Here is a 17450-nt window from a genome sequence, read left to right as displayed (position 1 = left end):
TCTCGATCCCTTACGCTCCGTGGCTGCAAAGTGTACAGAGCATGGTTGAAAGATTCACAAAGTTTTTGCGATTTTTTATTAAACTTCAATTCTATTTACTTATAGCATGTTTCCTAGAACCGTCATGGTTTTTACACGAGTATACATGCAATGAATCTAGACAAAATTAGGCAATGTAAGTAAGCTTGTTTAAAAATGATCAACTGAAATAAACCACATAAATCTCGTATTTCTGACTTAACAGTGTTTTTTTTTTTATATCCTGGACAGAACGCTGCAGATATCCATTATTTTTATCTTGAACTATTTCCTATTTACTCCCTCGTTTTAGCAAAACATCAAACCTAAACACGTATATCCAATACGCTTCCCTCGTGCACCACATCCGCAGCCCTGACCGTAGAATACACGAAGCTTTAAAACAGTTCTAGCTGCGAGTTTTAAATATTAATTCTCGTTTTCCGTCTTGATCAAGAAAGCCGAGTAGAACAGATAATTTGAATTTTTAAACAGTTTGCAGTGGATGATTAATCCGAGTTGCCCGCCAGCGATTCCGTTTAATGAACGATTCAAAAATAATGGCATTGCCATTTGTACTTTTACCTCAAGTCAATAACCTCGCCTGCTGTTCCCTAATTTAGCAATTTAACAATAAATTTTAGTTGTAACTGTAACAATTATTTAACGTTGAAACTACCTACTTATCTATCAGCCACTGACGTCCACTGCTGGACACTAGCCTCCCCCATAAAGTTGAACGTTTATAATTAATATAACTATATCCAATATTTTTTGTAATATTTCGTATTATTCATTAGGGTTCCGTACCCAAAAGGTAAAACGGGACCCTATTACTAAGACTTCGCTGTCCGTCCGTCCGTCCGTCCGTCCGTCCGTCCGTCCGTCCGTCTGTCTGTCACCAGGCTGTATCTCACGAACCGTGATAGCTAGACAGTTGAAATTTTCACAGATGATGTATTTCTGTTGCCGCTATGACAACAAATACTAAAAACAGAATAAAATAAAGATTTAAATGAGGCTCCCATACAACAAACGTGATTTTTGACCAAAGTTAAGCAACGTCGGGCGTGGTCAGTACTTGGATGGGTGACCTTTTTTTTGCATTATTTTCCGTTTTTTTTTTCATTATGTACGGAACCCTTCGTGCGCGAGTCCGACTCGCACTTGCCCGGTTTTTTTTTATTTATGAACATTTTAAGCTAAGACTTATTCTATATTTTATGTTATTTTGTAGCTGTCTTTACGGTAATAATTACAAACTACTTTCTTGCGGTTAAAAAATTCTGCAAAAGGCAAAAAGGCATAATCTTGCTACAGTTCATTTTACGACTAATAAATAAAGAATCGTTTGAGTTTCGGTACTTACATTAGGTATATATGGTATACATTGGTTTTTTATTAACTAGCTATGCAGCCCAATTTAATTTACTTGTTATTTTACAATTTAATTAATTATCGAGTCAAGTTGACTACAAAATGTTAACTTTGTAGTCAACTTGACTCGATAATCACTACACCTTATAAAACAAAGTCCCCCGCCGCCGCCGCGTCTGTCTGTTTGTGTGTATGTATGTTCACGATGAACTCAAAAACTACTGAACGGATTTTCACCTATCAATAAAGTGATTCTTGAGGAAGGTTTAGGTGTTTAATTTGTTAACCCGTGCGAAGCCGGGCGGGTCGCTAGTACGTTTACAGGGTGTCCCTAGCCATTGGACAAAGCCGAAATGTACCTACATATGCATTAGGGTATTTAGAACCAGTATACAAAGTATCATAACAATCGGTGTAGCGGTTACGAAGAAATTAACAAATTACGATTTTTTCACTTTGGAGCAACCTGTATGTGTTAGTAGCTCCTGAGGTAATAAATAGTATGAAACGTGTATGAAACCTTCTTCGACCGCTTTAATTATCTTTTTTATTTATTGACATTAATAGATTCTGACTTTTGACAAATGTCATCATTGCCGCACATTTTCAAACAAATTGTCAAAAGCACTGCCAATGATTAATACAGTATGTTTCTTTTTGTTGTCGATTATTGGAAATAACTTTTGTTTGATAATTATTTTTTTTATCTTTTGTTCTAATTAAAAAAATATTACTGTTAGAGCATTTCTGAGAAGTAACCCTACGTGGGATTTCAGGGTTTGTCCAATGACTAAGGTCACCCTGTATATGTCGCAGACAAATTACATTACTGCACAATGACGTCAATGACACTACGTTCATAATGTATCAAAAGCTCAGGAACTAAATATACTTACATCGAATTACTCCAAATGTAAACTGATCTGCAAATGCTTTGACCTCAAAAGCTCAAGAATCTTAAGATACATCATTGTGTTTCCTCTTAAGCACGTCAGTTAAGAACTTGAACGTCTTTTATTACTCATATTGTTGCGAACTATCCTAACACTAAAGACTCTTCAACACCCTTAACACAATCCTTGCTCTCAGCATCTCTTGCTATCTCTCTATAGTAAAGGACTGAGGGTAAAGTTAGACAGAGAGCCAAGATGGAAATATCTACCCTGGTCTTTAAGGATAGTGCTAATGAGCTTGGTCATTACAGGGGTGTGCGTGCGTAAGCCCGGGGGCGTTTCGCTATCTCTGGAAACACATGTTTGGGTTGAAAAACTAGTTTATTTGGATTTTACGAACCAAATGTAAAATCGCAATTTAACTGGATATATTACAGTATAAACAAAAACATTTATGAAATTGGGACCGATAAAGATTTATACTAATATATTAAAAATATATTTAAATGATGTATCATTCCATGTAGGTACAGACATACAAACATAACACAACAACAGACAAAGAAACACAAACAAAGACGTTATGTGCCTTCTGCGTGCAAACACAGAGAACCAATTTTGCCAAAAAATTAAAAGCAACGTAATTTGTCTTTGCAAAATAAAGCTTTCTATTCTAAATTTCATTAGAAACATTAACCCATCATTGAAAATCTAAACTAGATAAACTGAATACCTACTTGTTTCATAGGAGCGTTGTTTAAATAAAATAAGATACACAACGTACAAGGCTCGGAACCGGTTTTTTCTTCATACAAAAAATACCGGTATTATAACGTTCTTTTTCGTTCTTTGGTTAATTATTTCATTTTAATGGGACAATCTAATAATACGAAAATGTTACCTAAATACATGATACAGTTCTACGTAAAGAGCATAAAATAATTAAAAATATTGGGCTATTTCGGGTTTAAAAAAAACCGGTTCAGAGCCTTGGACTACCTACCCATATATAAGATATTAAGAACGGGTCACTCACGTATATTTATATTTAATATGTCTGTGTCTCACGGAAGTTTTGTTATTAAAATTGGTACGTACCCAATTTACGAATGAAAAGCAAACATTTAAGAAAAACCTTATTAAATAATATTCAGCTAAATCAGGGCAGTGTCTAAATATTGTATTGAATAAACGCAAACATTACGCAGCGTATTTGTATAACGCTAATGATAACAAAACAACGCAAAACAATTTTCTCTTTATACGGAGTTAATTAAGCCCCATTAGTATATAATATAAAGTTTACTAATGCTTGTGGAAAGGCTTATCATTCTCAAAGTTTTGATGAACGTCTAAGTGAGGTGCTGTCGTTAATATTAAATGTTAACGTTATGGTCCTATCCTCTTTAGTTCTTTTTTCATATTTATATACATTCTTACTATTCTTAGCGACTAGAAATAGGCAGCTGACGTCATATTTGACATACAATACATAATACGTATTATCAGCGTAATGGGGACATTTGAGCCAGGTTACATTGATTGACGGTTTGGTTTTGATTGTTGGTTGACGGTTACATTGTTTAACTTAGATTTTATAATGACGAAGCCTGTTGCGGATATCATCCTTGGTATGTTCGGGACGAGGCATGTTGCTGATTTGCATTTGTAGCCACCGGACGAAGCTTGCGTTGCGGATTTCTTACACATAACTAGAGTATTTTTTAACATTGCAATATAATATTTAAAATGTAAATAACTTTGTTGGGTTGTCACTGATGTAAAAATATTTCACTTATTTTCTCATTATTGAGTTCGTTGCGGCTTGATTACGTCCGTACCTATACTGTTATAGGAAATCCAGGTACAGCCACGCTCCATGATTGTTGAGCCTTTAGGGTCCTAGCTTGATTGGTTGATCAATACTTACACTATGGAATGTCTAATTTAGCTAAAACCTTAAGAGGAAAGAGGACGCGGCTGTTCAAACTTAGTCCCCATTTTCCTCTCTGGATATTGACATTACGGAAAATATTGCTACACAATTTGGTGTAGGTATATTAAGCATAGAGTTAGCACCTGTTTGACTTTTGATTATTGTAAACATTAGGCACAAAAAACAGAGTTCATAATAGTGGTTTATGTTACTGTTCTGACTGCTACATAATGAAAGGCATTAAAACTCGAGTGTGGGTTTATGAAACGAACGCAGTGAGTTTCATAATAGTATCACACGAGTGTTTTAATGCCTAATTATGTACAGTTACATACACTGCTTTATCTACACACATATTATAAACTTTATATGATATATTCACTAACCTCATATTACAGCCGATATTGGGGCACTTTGCTCTCTGGCGGAACTCGCGGATATGAGATGGCGTCTCCGAAATACCTTTATCGCACATTTTACACGAAACTTTTGTTATAGTTACTTTAAAAACAACAAAACAATTGATTTTTTACTTACAAACTAATTAAAAGATAAACTGTACGTCAAATGGCGGCAAATTAAAACTTTTTTCACGCACGTACGCATCATTTTTTTTAATTCAGAGACAAACCAGAGTCGGGGTCGATTACCATATCGTCCGATACCAACTTACATGCGAGATTTGTCAATATTGTACGCAATAAAATTGTCATTTGATTTCGAATAAAACGTCATCTCGACTGATATTAGAATAGAGGTCAAATCAAATTGCTTTTGAAGCTATTACAACATTTTCACGGATAAGATATTTGCTGTAACAAAACAGTTTATCGTAATGTGGGCCATTACGGATTTTGAAGGCATCATTGAGGGTTTATGATATGATATGTGTGTAGGTAAAAATTTTTTAGTGCTCCTGACTCTTATAATACCTAATTAAAAATCGATAAAAATCAATAGCTATGGTTGATATACAACAACAAATGGTGTTAAAATATTTACAATAATGTTAATATCCAGAGAGGAAAATTAGGACTACGTTAAGGCGATTTCGTCTCCACTTTCGTCTTAAATGGCGCAACAATCAAGGAGCGTGACTCTACGTGTTCCAGTGTACGTTCGAATTTGCCTGTTAGTTAAATTAAAACATTGCCACAAATAAATTTCGAAATGCTAATTGCAACCTGTTCATCTCGGCTGTAGCCTCGCCACTTGCTTTGTTAATTGTTTTTTCCGCAGCCGAGATCCGTGTAATGAGCCCGGCCATTAGCGCCGTGTTGCCACCCCTCAGTTTCAACTATTTTAATATGTACTATTCTGTGGACGATTGCGCGGATTTTTTGGTTTTAGTTTATGGAATGAACATGTTGTTTTAACTGGAAAGTCACTGAAGTTGCGAAAATTATGATAGATTTTCTTCTAAAAACTGACAAATAGATATTATACGATGCTTTGCGTTCAATAAACGTTAAGTACAGTCATCTGCAAAAATATGTTACACAACGAAGGCTGTAAAAATATCTGACACGATCTTATTTGTAGAGCCATAAGAGCGTGTCACATATTTTTGCGGCCTTCGAAGAGTAACATATTATTGAAGGTGACTGTACACAGGACACTAACTTGTAGAAATGTAGAATGATATTTTTATATAACTAGTGTGTAAGTTTTTTTAGGTTAAATCTTACAAGTAATATTTGAATTTGAACCAGTTCTTGGGTGACAATGCAAGGTTTTTGTATCATCAAAAACAACATTTGTAAGCAGAAATTTCCTCTTTATAAAATATTTACTTTTTAAACAATAAAATAACCGTCAACGGCAAGATATCATACCGAAAGTAGGTATTAAAAACATTGCGAAAGCTAATATAAGATTATTATATATTAATATCTTCTTCTTCCTCCTCGCGTTATCCCGGCATTTTGCCACGGCTCATGGGAGCCTGGGGTCCGCTTGACACTAATCCCAAGAATTGACGTAGGCACTAGTTTTTACGAAAGCGACTGCCATCTGATCTTTCAACCCAGAGGGGAAACTAGGCCTTATTGGGATTAGTCCGGTTTCCTCACGATGTTTTCCTTCACCAAAAAGCGACTGGTAAATATCAAATGATATTTCGTACATAAGTTCCGAAAAACTCATTGGTACGAGCCGGGGTTTGAACCCGCGACCTAGGCCACCAGCGCTTTTTTTTAAGATTATTATATATTAATATATATTATTAAAATATAAGATTATTTCCCGGTACTGTACTAATTAATTTACGTGCCTACTATAAAGTACGCACATGTCTGCACTCTGCAATAACGTTAATATTCAGAATGAAATAACAATGTAAACGTTCAAATAACGGCCCTAAAACTATTACGCTACGTAGCAATTATTACGCTTTACCACGTGACTGGGTTCGATATAAACGCGTTACGCGATTAATATTTCAACCGGTCGTTCTTCATCCCAAATCTAACACTCGAAACCCAACCTTGTATTTCTGTAGATAAGGTTTAGTACACCATAAATTATAGTAACGTTGTACGAGCTAGCAAAAATAACTCGATTAGTGATTTTAATTGACGACAATTTGAAGTTCGCAGCTAATGAGATCATCTCGCAGGTGGCGCCAATAGCGACGTTAACTCGGAAATTAATGATTCAAATACCTAAACGTTTCTCTTGAAGTCGGGCGGAAAATTTTAGTGAACGTATTTTCATGTTAAAACTCAAGAGCCAATAAAGCAAACAATGGTTTGCTAAATATTTTGATAAATGCGAATAATTTTACCTTGTTATGTTTAAACAATAAATACAAAGGAAAACTGTATTTATGTACGTTAATATTAAGAAATAAAACAATGATGAAATCGGGTTCATATTTTTAACGAAATAGAAAATATTCCTGTTTTGTTTCCTAGTTTATTCAAATCTATCATATTATTATCCAGTGGTTTACTCAGCTACTGCTTCGAATTGTTGACGTTTCTTCTTCGCAACGTCTTCGGCATCCGCTTTAAAGATAATTAGCCCACATGACATTCCTTAGAAACAGTTTACTTTGCATGGTATTCAGTTTCCGACACACTTAGCACTTTATACCTATCACTATTCTCAAGGATCCCTTCCACAAATTCTGCATATTCACGCACCACTACCAATGAGAATGCCCATATATGTAGGTACATAATTGAAGCTGTCCTACACGTAATCTAATATCGGGCTGGGCATGAAAAGGCTTAACAGATTGCTGGACTCCAACAGTGACAGAGAAGTATCACAAGTCTTGGATATCTACACAACGATTCCATCGTAATATTTTCATTTATTTTTTAGCTTTTATACCTGTTGTTTCAAGACAACACCCTTGCATTGCTAAGTTAAAAATACGGAAATTTACACGCATCGACGTGACAAAAGATAATTATTCAGAAGTGATAATTTCCGGTTTTTACGCCATGCCGTAAGAAACAAATAGCACCTTTGATATGATAGCCGGTTGCTAATAACACCTAGAACCCTTTTCATGTGTAATTTTTAACGTACAACACCAATATTATCGGCATCGTAACCGCCCGAGTAACAATTTGTGGTACTATAGTAGTCGATAGAACGTTTCCTAAATACCACCTAAGGTCCTATAGAAGACCTAAGAAGGTTGTATAAAGCCGAAATGGCGCATCTTATGTGCCATTCAGTGATATAGTAGACCTGTAGCAGTGTCAGTCGTGACGTTTTAGGTCTATAAAAGTGATGTAATGCATGACTCTTGTGCTAATTTGTTGTCAGTAACGCCATTATAGTGTTAATTTATACTATAGTAGCATTTGAGATTCCATTATAGTGCTTGTTTTATACTATAGTAGTATTTGAAATTCTATTATAGTGCTTTTTTTATACTATAGTAAAATTCATAGTTCTTTTACTACGCAATTTACTATCAAGTTTTCCATCAACTGTTGTGAGTGGTTTTGTTGTGTGTTTTCTTCACAAAAACGGTACTAAGTAAAATGGTGATAAATAAAGACTTTATATTAATATTAGTGTCCGACCGAAGGTTCGGTTTCGGTTTCGGTTTCGGCCAGTTTCGGCCAAAAAATCATGTTTCGGCTGTAGTTTCGGTTTCGGCCAAAAAACGGCCGAACCTTTCGGCCGGGCCGAAACTTACGAAATGGTACTTCGTACTATGAAACTTAACTATGTGACAAAGACCAAAAGTTGGGGAATAAGTAGGACAACAATATTAATATGTACCTACATATACTGATTCATGTATAGGTACAGTAATTAATTGGTTTATTATCAAAACACAATTCCACTAATGAGGGCGCCACTATATAGACGCAGTCTTAAGAGGCTGTTAATACCTATAACGCGCACACTGTCTCATTGTATCGGAGTCAATGAGATAGCACTGTCGCATGTTACTGGGCCTGGGCAAAGGAATAATAAGAAAACTCATCATCTTACTCGCGTAATCCCGGAATTTTTGCCACGGCTCATGGGAGGCTGGGGTCCAATTGACAACTAATCCCAAGAATTGGCGCAGGCACTAGTTTTTACGAAAGCCACTGCCATCAGACTGACCTTCGAACCCAGAGAGTAAACTAGGCCTTATCGGGACTAGTCCGGCTTCCTCACGATGTTTTTCCTTCACCGGAAAGCAAATAGTAAATATCAAATGATATTTCGTATACCTATAAGTTCCGAAAAAGCTCATTGGTACGAGCCGGGGTTTATACCTGCGACCTTCGGATTGAAAGTCGCACGCTCTTACCGCTAGGCCACCAGCGCTCAAGGAAATATCGCGCTTTTTAATACAATGGACATTGGTTGGAGTTTGTGCTCAACTACTCATCCTGAAGCCTGAAGCACGGCTTTGACTTCGCATGAATGTTCGCCTCACTGGGGCACTTCGGACTTTTAGGCCCAGGTGAAGATCGGTACCCGGCCTTGCGATATTTTAACAAAAAAATTCGCGCTCGCTGCGCTCGCGTTTTTGGTTGACCCTGTTAGCTTGACTGGTGAATGAATAGAGTTAGACTAAGAAAATTCTGCAATTATTTTGATAGCATACGCAGTGCAACTAGTGCAAATGTTATTTATACGTCATAATTTCATAGAAGTTTTGACGTTTAAAATAACATTTGCACTGCGTGTGTTATCAAAATCATTGCAGAATTATCTTGGTCTAACTCTAGTAATTTTCTTAAAAAACTGCTTAAGTAACATCAATTTCAAGGACATTGGGTGTTGACAGCTCCATAATACTCGTATGTGTGTAAAAGCGGTTTTATGACATTTTTTAAACGATTTTAACAAGTCTACAAAAGGTTCGGTTTCGGTTTCGGCCGAAACTAGAGCCAAAGCCGAACATTCGGTTTCGGTTTCGGTTTCGGCAAAAAAACATGTTTCGGTCGGACACTAATTAATATGCGTCATTTAGATGTCGAATAATTCGGTCCTTAGTGCAAAAAGTATATGGGACGGAAGTTTTACCGTTAGAATAGTATTAGGTTAATGAGGAATTTTAAATGCCCCCTCTATTTATTTATGTTTTTAATAAAATAATTTAATAAAATATTATGATATTCACCATAGTTACTACTTTACAGCCAAGAAGTAAATCCGACGCTTTTATAGGCTAACTTACGACGAAATATTCACCGCCATCATGATTAAAATTAGGGTTCCAAAAGAATTTTGCTGTGACCCAGTTGCACATACAAACTCTTTAGAAAACCATAGGATTTTTTTAAAATTTGGATGTACTTAGTCATTACTGTTGTTTTCTTTTTCAGTGTGATTGGTAAAAAAATGTGCTAATAATGGATGTCGATAAATATCTAAACCATCACGATTTTATGCTTGTATTATATCACTGATGATAAATCTGAACTACAATCACTAATATCACTGGTGTCTTTTTTATCAATTCATTAATATAAAAATATTTTGTACGGAACCACATTATGTGGCTTAGGCCTGAACTTATATAAGCAAGATATAAGTAGCCATTACAGATCAAATTTATCTTTTACAAGTAGTCGTTTTCTACCTTTATGTATCTAACTCGGTTTATAAAAGACATAAAAACTCAGCTATAACGCTGTTGTCTTTTAAAAGAAAAAACAAAACCATTATACAACAGTTTTGTAATATAAAAGAGTCATTGTGACGTTTACAGCTATGAGATATAATAGGGATTTAAAACTACTAAAGCGCTTATTAACTCTATAAATATATGTCCTAAAAACGCTACTATAGAGCAAAACAGTTCTATAATAGTGTTCATATGACTACTAAAGTATTATGTACTGTAGCAGTGATCTCTAAAGCCACTATATCCTGAAATCGTTGTATAGTTGGGTTTTTGTCACTGTAAAAACACTAAACTATAGCGGCTTGCAGGGAACCTTAATAGCGCAAACTACTAAAGTATTATATACTATAGCAGTGATCTCTAAAGCCACTATATCCTGAAATCGTTGTATAGTTTGGTTTTTGTCACTGTTAAATCACAAAACTATAGCGGCTTGCAGGGAACCATAATAGCGCAAACTACTAAAGTATTATGTACTATAGCAGTGATCTCTAAAGCCACTATATCCTAAAATCGTTGTATAGTTGGGCTTTTGTCACTGTTAAAACACAAAACTATAGCGGCTTGCAGGGAACCTTAATAGCGCAAACTACTAAAGTATTATGTACTATAGCAGTGATCTCTAAAGCCACTATATCCTAAAATCGTTGTATAGTTGGGTTTATGTCACTGTTAAAACACAAAACTATAGCGGCTTGCAGGGAACCTTAATAGCGCAAACTACTAAAGTATTATGTACTATAACAGTGATCTCTAAAGCCACTATATCCTAAAATCGTTGTATAGTTGGGTTTTTTGTCACTGTTAAAACACAAAACTATAGTGGCTTGCAGGGAACCTTAATAATGTCTCCTCTTCTTTTTTCTATTTTTATAAACTCAATTACTAGTAATCTTTCTTCCTCATACCACCTTTATGCCGATGACCTACAAATTTACTCTCAAGGCACCATTAGCGATCTACCTATGATTATCAACTCCGTAAATCGTGACTTGGGTAACATTTCGGATTGGAGTAGGCGTTACGGACTTTTAGTTTGGGGAGGAGGGAGTAGGTACGCTCAGGTATGCGACGCTGGGCTATTGGCCAACACCTCAAGTCCATCATACACGTCCCCGTCGTCCCTGTATCTGCCGCCGCGGATCAGGGCCGAACCCACCCAGGGTCTCATTGGTGGGTGGGTCGTCCCTCCTGGGCAATGCTAGTGGTCGGATCGGGCGTCGCTATATTTACCAACTTACCCCGGACCACTAGTAGCGAAGTATGAGGGCCCCGCCTGGTGTGGGCCACGCCAAATGTTGTGGCATTCCAACCCGCCAGGTGTTCCTTTCCTTACCCTAGAATTCCATCTTTCAATCCCATGATCCAAAATGTCACTTCCTTTCTTTATTCCCGTCTCAACTTTCCTTCTTCTAGGGTTTGCAGTCCGGAGCCTGAATGTGCGGAATAACCCTTCCGCACATTTGGGACCCGGAATGCAAACCCTAGACTTCCCTTTCACTCCACAACTCCTACTCCACTCCAAGAGGAGACAACCTCTTTAAAAAACCCCAATCTAAGGTGGACCAATCGTGCCGAGAGATGCGTGGCTGAGGGGGAGCTCAGTCGCTAACGATGACCCTCGATACCGGGCAACCTCGAGGTGTATTTTGCCTTGTTCCAGCAAGCGGGGCTCTGCTGGCAACTGACCACATTTTTCCCTAGCTTCTCGTGGGATTTGTATGGAAGAAGCTAATAAAAAAACTGAAGGTACCCTGGAAGACCTATGCCAGGAACTAATGCCCCTGATGGTAGGTGCGGAAGATTCTGCCCAAACATCGGAGCAAGCCATGGAGGGAGTGGAGAGCGCCGACACGGTTGAAAGGAGCGATACTCATTGCCCAAGCAACCCAACGGAGGCTCCCAACCCTGACATGCGCAAGTCCGTCAAGAAATTGACGGGCTCTGTGAAGGGCCGCTACAAAGCTCTTAGAGGACTAGGAGTGGCGCACGAGGAAGCGCTACAACTGTCCGCAAAGAGCTTTGCGGAACTTAAAAAGATGGGGTACAAGTTCGGGTCCTCACACTCCAAACCCGAGCCGAAATCGGCCAAACGGCCGCGCTCGGAGGAGAAATCGCCACAGGGTAACGCTAGCAAGTTCCCAAAGGTGAGTGAGAGCCCTACAACCCAACCCCAACCTCCACAACCCTATAACGAGGTCCTTAGCCAAGTCCGGGTCGGAATCAAGGACTCCAAGCCGATGAATGTCGCGCAATTGGGGTCCCTATGCAATACCATCCTGCAAAAGATTGCGACCCTGGAAATGGACAAGGGACCAAAGTTTAAGGGTTACGCTTACAAGCCAGGCTGGTTACTCATTACATGCAGTGACCAAAGATCTAAAGCCTGGCTTGAGGAAATAACACCAACCCTAAAACCATGGCCGGAAGCCAACCTCGGGGTCATCCCTGAAAATGAGCTTCCTAAGCCTAATATAGGGATGGTGTTCATTCCTGAGATAGACGACTCCAAGGTCAAGCAGTCGCTATCTCTACTCTATGCGCAGAACCAGGGGCTGCACACAGAGTTATGGAAGATTCTCCACACCAAAGTCGAAAAGGGCGGGGTTATGGTAACCCTGTCTCTAGACGACGTGTCGGTGGAGAACCTTCAAAAAAAGGGCCTAAAGGCAAACCTAGGTTTCCGGGAGGTCCAGTTTCGGCTAAAGGGCCAACCTAAGACCCAACAGCCAGAAACGCAACCCACCCAAAACCCTACACCGCAGCCTGCAATCCCTGTCCCACCCACCACCCTAACCCAAACACCCGCCCCAAAGGTGCCTTCCGGCCCAAAGCGGGCGGCTCCTTCCACCTCCAATCCTACTCCAGGATCCTCGGGGATGCAGCGGTTTCTCGCCAACAGGGGAGGCCACAGGGGCAAAAACCGTCCAAGGGGTAGAGGGAACGGAGGAGGCCACCAAGGGCACAACAGTGCCCACCGCCGTGGTAAATAACGACGCAACCAGGGGTAGGGGGGTGATGTTCCTACAGGCCAATCTACACCACGCCATAGCGGCCACTGCGGTCGTAGAGAAACTCTTCGGCGAAAATGGCCTGGACATCGCCCTCATACAAGAACCATGGATAAACAACAAATCCATGGTAACAGGACTCAACAGAGCAGGAAAGGTACTAATCGACGAAAAAGGTGCTAAACCGAGAGCCTGCATCGTATTTAACAAAAACATTAACTTCTTGCCTGTTGCAGAACTATGCAGTGAAGACACCGTAGCTGCCTATGTCAATCTCAAAGGGAGAGGAGCACTGAAGGTAATAGTTTGCTCCGCCTACCTGCCCGGAGAGAAGCAAGACCCCACAGAAGAACTGACTAAAGTGCTAGAGTACGCTCAGGCACAAAAGGCGGAACTTATTGTGGGGTGTGATGCCAACGCCCACCACACCATCTGGGGGAGCACTGGAATCAACAAAAGGGGTGAGTTACTATCCCAATTTATCTTTACCAATTGTCTGCACTTGTTGAATAAGGGCAACACGCCCACCTTCGTAACTAGAGCTAGGCAAGAAGTATTAGATATAACCTTTGCTACTGAAAAGGCGGCAAGCTGCCTAGTCGACTGGCGAGTCAGTAGCGAAAACTCAATGTCGGACCACAGACATATTTTGTTCAGTGTTAAAGACTCTCTAGCTAGGGAATCACTAATGCGTAGAAATCCAAAAGAAACGTCATGGGAAGCCTATAAGGCTGACCTCGAAAACCGTCTAAAGGATTTACCAAAATATGTTAAAACACCAGACTCTCTCAACCTAACAGTCGACTTATTATCCGAAGGCATACTTAAGGCCTACGAACAAAATTGTCCTTTGAAGGAGTCAAAAACTACTAACTCAACGACGTGGTGGAACAAAAGGCTAGAAAACCTCCGCAGGTCCACACGTCGCATATTCAATCACTCTACCACACCGAATGAGTGGGAAAGGTATGGTAGAGCGCTGACTGAATATAATAAACAAATCAGGAAGGCAAAAAGGAAGTCCTGGAGAAGGTTTTGTGAAGAGATTGCCCAAACTCACAAAGGAGCACGAATTCACAAAATACTCTCCAAGACACCAACCAACTACCTCGGTCTTCTTAAAAGACCAGATGGCACTTTTACGAACACAGAAGAGGAAACTCTAGACCTGCTCAGAGGCACCCACTTCCCCGGTTCGTACACAACCAGTAACACACAGTTATGCGCCCAAAGGAATAATCAAATCCACAGGGCACGCAATATAGACTGGAATTTGGCAACTAACATCTTTAGACCAAACAAAATTAAATGGGCTTTGGGAAAATTTAAACCATTTAAATCGGCGGGAGAAGACGGAGTGTTTCCAGCGCTTTTACAGCAAGGACAGGACCTCCTCCTCCCGCATCTGGTCAGAATATTCCGAGCAAGTTTTGCGTGGGGAATTATACCAGATCAATGGACTAGGGTCAAGGTACGATTTATACCAAAAGCAGGGAAAAAGGACTATTCACAGCCTAAATCCTTCAGACCCATTAGTCTAACATCGTTCTTACTCAAAACGATGGAAAGAATCATTGATCAGCACATTAGAGCGAAATACCTGGTGGAGAGACCACTAAGCGTAAACCAACATGCTTACCAAAAGGGAAAATCTACGGAGACTGCCCTACTTGACCTGGTTGACAAGGTGCAAAAAACCCTAGAGGAAAAGCAAACCGCTCTATGTGCGTTCCTTGATGTTGAAGGTGCTTTCGACAACACGCCCACAGAGACCATACTCAATGGTATGACATCAAAGGGAGTAGACGAAATCACCACCAGATGGGTACATAGCATGCTCTCGAACAGAGTAGCCACTTTGACCATGAATAATATAGAGCATGCATTTTATACCACTAGAGGGTGCCCACAAGGAGGCGTTCTATCCCCACTATTATGGACCCTAGCAGTGGACCAACTTCTTGCAATCATGTCAGGCCAAGACTTTGACACACAAGGATATGCCGACGACCTTGTAGTTATCGTCAAAGGCCCTTGCCTCAGCACCATATCCAACCTAATGCAAGGAGCTCTAAACACAATATTCAAATGGTGTAGAGAAAATGACTTGTCCATTAATCCGAGCAAGACTGTAATAGTACCATTCACAAGGAAACGGAAGCTCGATAAACTAATAAAACCAAGACTTAATGGACAAATAATACCGTTCTCGGAAGAGGTCAAGTATCTAGGGGTCACTTTTGACCAAAAGTTAACTTGGAACCCTCACCTGAGAAACATTATGCAAAAAGCGAAAATGGCCATGTGGTCATGCTGTCGAATGGCAGGAGCAAGATGGGGCTTAAGACCCAAAATTGCTATGTGGTTATACACAGCGGTAGTGAGGCCAATTGTCACCTACGCCTCCGCAGTCTGGTGTAACAAAACCAACCAAAAGACAGCAATAGACACTCTAAACAGCCTGCAACGCACGGCTTGTTTAACAGCAACAGGCGCCTTATCCTCGACACCGGGAGCGGCCCTAGATGCACTGCTAGACATCCTACCACTCCACCTGCAGGTGCAAAAGGAGGCCAAGCAGTGCGTCTACAGAATATGCACGCTAAACAGGCCAAAATGGCGCTCTCAGGCATTAGCCAATCTAAAGGCCTGGGTCTTTGCAAATAGAACCCTTAGCATGCCCACTGATGACACGCACACCGAATGTCATCTCACCAAACTGTACACAGTAGAAATACCTCCTAGAGACAAATGGACCAACAACCAAATGTACGTCGAAGAGGGAAGCCACGTTTGGTATACAGATGGTTCCAAAAAAGGCAATGATGTAGGATGTGGGATCTATGGTGAGAGACCTAAGCTCAGAGCTAGCGTCAGCATGGGCACACAGGCCTCAATCTTCCAGGCAGAAGTCTTCGCCATCAACAAATGCGCGGAGATCAACCTGGATAGAAACCTAAGACACCAGCATATCTACATCAACTCAGACAGCCAGGCTGCTCTGCTGGCACTAGAATCCCTTGAGTCAAACTCAAAACTAGTCCAGAACTGTAAAACAAACCTAAATGCACTGGCTAACTCCAACAAGGTCACACTTAGATGGGTACCAGGGCACTCCGACATTAACGGAAACGAAGAAGCGGACGAACTTGCTAGAAAGGGCGCAGACACACCCCTGGTCGGCCCAGAACCGTTCTGTGGAATCACAAAACGGGATACATATTCTCTGCTCAGCAAGTTAGAAAAAACGAGAGCAACCGAGTGGTGGAAGTTCGTTAAAGGACAAGAACACTCGAAAGCTCTAATCAAAGGGTTCAACAGCAGAACTGCTAAGGAGCTTTTAGGACTCAAAAGGCACAAAACCTGCGCGGTGACCAGAATACTGACTGGACACTGTAAGTTGAATAAACATATGTTTCAAATTGGGAAGAAACAAGATGCGACATGCAGGTTCTGTCAGGAGTCAGAGGAGACTGCAATGCACATTCTCTGCTCTTGTGGACCACTAATGTCAAAAAGAAGTACCTACCTAGGGCGACACGTAGTGCAACCCTATGAGGTACAGAACATTACGGCCCAAAGAATCTGGAACTTTCTGGATGCAACGGGCATTAGTAATGAACTTTAAAGGGCCGTCACAATAGATCAATGCTGGTCGATGCGACACTCAAAGGCCTACAACACCACAATAATAATAATTTTAGTTAACCCAACTAAAACCCAAACGATAATTGTAGGTAGCTCTAAACTTATTCCTAGGATTGATTTTTCTGTGCTACCTTCCATTACATTTGATGGTGTCCACATTCCATTCGCTAAACAGGTAAAAAATCTCGGGATCATAATAGACTGCACTTTATCTTGGATCCCTCAGATTAGCGAGGTAAGCAGGAGGATGTTTGCATCAATGGGTGCACTTCGCCGACTACGTAATTTTTTGCCTTTCGCCACCAAAATTGCGCTATCACAATCGCTTCTTATGCCTATATTAGATTATGCCGACGCCTGTTATCTGGATCTTACTGAAGACCAGCTTAGTAAACTTGAACGCCTTCAAAATCTTTGTATCAGATTTATATTTGGCCTGCGTAAATTTGACCATATTTCCAACTTTCGTG

General features: G+C 40.0%; 2 long non-coding RNA genes across 2 annotated transcripts in view; one reads left to right on the top strand and one right to left on the bottom strand.

Moving 5' to 3' along the window:
* LOC134790058 (uncharacterized) overlaps nt 1-17450 on the top strand; it is a 444063-nt gene that overhangs the window by 75091 nt on the left and 351522 nt on the right. The window lies entirely within an intron of this gene.
* On the bottom strand, nt 6230-9012 carry LOC134789526 (uncharacterized). The gene is made up of 2 exons (XR_010144087.1): nt 8968-9012; nt 6230-6398 (listed from the first exon to the last, which is right to left on the bottom strand). It is a non-coding gene; the product is annotated as an uncharacterized LOC134789526 (long non-coding RNA).

This window comes from Cydia splendana, chromosome 4, assembly GCF_910591565.1.
Source record: "Cydia splendana chromosome 4, ilCydSple1.2, whole genome shotgun sequence".
In the NCBI taxonomy this organism is placed as follows: Eukaryota; Metazoa; Arthropoda; class Insecta; order Lepidoptera; family Tortricidae; genus Cydia; species Cydia splendana.
Note: the sequence above shows the minus strand (reverse complement) of the source record. Positions and strands in the feature narration are given on the sequence as shown.